Here is a 2736-nt window from a genome sequence, read left to right as displayed (position 1 = left end):
AGCACTTATTTCTTTAATTGATTATAATTGGTTTTGAGGTCCGCCCCCTATCACCTCGCTTAAATAATAGTGTCTACTGCGTCTGCGTGTGCGATCTAGGGCTTTGGAAAGCCTTCACATATTTTTTAAGTTCAAAACCGGGTCCCACTAAATATGAAAAGATGTGGAAAGATGGGTATATACGTTTGTAAGGGTGGTAAAGGGTTTGGTTCAGTTCGGTTTTATTGTTTGAGGATAGAAATCATAATTTAATTAAACGGTCTCATACTCAAAACCTGAATCGTTGGATAAATGGTTTCGATTAAATAATTTTTAAATGATTTAGATTAAATGGTTTTATACAGTTTTACATAGTTTTGATTAGACGGTTCTATACATATTTTCTACTCTATTTATTAATACTAGTTATTAATATTTTTTTTTGGAAAAAGAAAATCATTAATGAAGAAACATGAATGCTTAGTAGTTGCTACTTGTTAGGTTTTAAGTTTTTATTTATAAAAAAAAAAATGTTAAGTATTGAAAGGGTTAGACGGTTTGATTATAATCGATTTTAATTGGATTACGTGGCTTGAAATCATTGGATTAATCGACCTAAACCGAACCAAATCAAACCAATTAAATAAATGGTGTCGTTTCTAAAACCATAACCAGACCATTTAACTAAACGGTCTATCGATTTAGGTTTAAACGGTTTGGTTCGGTTTCAGTTTAGTTTTGGCACCCTTTATACATTGGGTTAGGTTAAGTATTATAGTGGACAAATTTGGATTCCAAAATAATTTGAAGGAGAATAATTCAAATTAATATGTTTCACAAATTCAATAGGCTAAAATTCGATAATACAACAAATTGGAGTTAAAATTAATTCAGAAAAAATTAAAAAAATGTTGGTATTAGTCCATTTTTCTTTAATTTTTTATTAACAATTTAAACTATTTTCTTTATTTATTATTGAATTTGTTAAGATTGTGAATTTTTTAAATCAAATTATTCATGAATCAATCTCACTAATCACATTGTTTAAATTTGTTTTATCAATCCATTTATTTGTTTCTTGAATAATGTGTGAAATATTCATAAATTCTGAAAAACCCTTTTAAACAAATAAACTAATTCGCATTCGTGTTTTTTTGCTAAATTATTTGTAAATTTGCTAACTATACTTGATACTAATAACAATTTAGGAAAGAGTACAATTGCTAGCGCAGCTGGTTAAGGTCTAGTGCAATTGAGGAATTTTTATTGTATGTGGTTCCCTGATCGTGCGGTTCCCTAGTGCCTCTCACAAGAGGAGGGTGGTCCCCACTTGGGTAGAGTGTTCGGTCAGGTGCCCCCGGTGGGTCCCACCCCCCTCTTGTGAGAGGCACCAGGGAACCACACCGATCAGGGAACCGTAGACAATAAAAATTCTGTACTACCAAAAATAATAACAATTTAAGACTAAAAAAAAAAACTTTGTTTCAAACCTCAATTATCCAGTTAGGTTGCGTTTGGTTTCGATAATGATTGTGAATAGATTCTGGTCAAACTAGAAAATTATGGAGTTGCTTTTTTCTTTTCAATTTTGTTGATTGGGGTAGGGTTTGCCCAGCCAAAATGCATTATTTAACTTGCCCAATTGAGCAAAGGCTAAATACAATGGATGCAAAGATAGAACTATAGAATCGCTTAAGGAGAGCGAGATAATGAAACGTGAACACCCCATCACCCAATCCTTTTTTTAATGAATGTATTAACCCAACATATGCTAAGATGAACTATATAATAAGTGAATTTATTCGTTTTTCAAGCTCAACAAATAAGTTTACAACCTTTTTGTCCCACAATAGAAGAAAGGGACCTGGCATCATTGGCTATCTTTGCCACATGAAATGATAATTTTTTTTTTCTTTATTAGATATCTAAGGAATTCTCTAGTTTAATCAGATATCAAATTTGGTAGCTCATCTCAAGAGTATTTTCATTATTATTTCAACTATATATCCAAATTACTTGAAATTGCTAACTTTAAGTAAACTTTCAACCTGTAATCCAACATAGAAATTACTGTTATACATATGAAAATAAACACGTTAATAGAGAATGATATGAATAACATAATGTTGCGTGTGGAAATCTCCGACGCTTGGTTCGTCCACGGATGAACCTGCAAGGACCAAGTGATGAGCACAAGAGAGCCGGTGTGGCTCCGGCCTAGGACTCTCCGATGCTCAAGTTAGATCACCAGTGCAACAGCGTAACAGCTAGTAAAAAGCCAGATGAGGAATGGTGCTCAATACCTGGGTATTTATAGAGCGAGGATGAGATGAGGCGGTTGGGAGAGTCCTAGTATGGTAGGAGTTCTTCTTTCGGAAGGTTCTCTCGCGTAGAGCGGAGTGGAAAGCTATTATCGGGGTCGGGCTCTTATTAAGGTAAGAGTCCATGTAGAGTGCGATTCCGTGTTGCGCTGGGATCGTGGCTCGATCCTTATCCCGTGATTCTCGGGATGCGCTGACGTGGCCCGGAAATCCTTGGTGGAGTGCTATGGCAGCTTCAGTGGAGGAGGTCGGCCTCGGAGGTCGGCCCAGGGGGTCGATAAAGGAGGTCGGCAAGGGAGGTCGGCCCGAGAGGTTGGTCTCGGCCACAAGCTCGGCCAGGAGTCTATAGCTGACCTGTATGAGCTTGGCCTCAGCCACCGGCTAGCTCACTCGAGTCTGGCTCTGTCAGGTGACTTATCGGAGATGGGGTGGGCCC

Source organism: Telopea speciosissima, chromosome 10, assembly GCF_018873765.1.
Source record: "Telopea speciosissima isolate NSW1024214 ecotype Mountain lineage chromosome 10, Tspe_v1, whole genome shotgun sequence".
In the NCBI taxonomy this organism is placed as follows: domain Eukaryota; kingdom Viridiplantae; phylum Streptophyta; class Magnoliopsida; order Proteales; family Proteaceae; genus Telopea; species Telopea speciosissima.
This window is presented reverse-complemented; position numbering follows the sequence as displayed.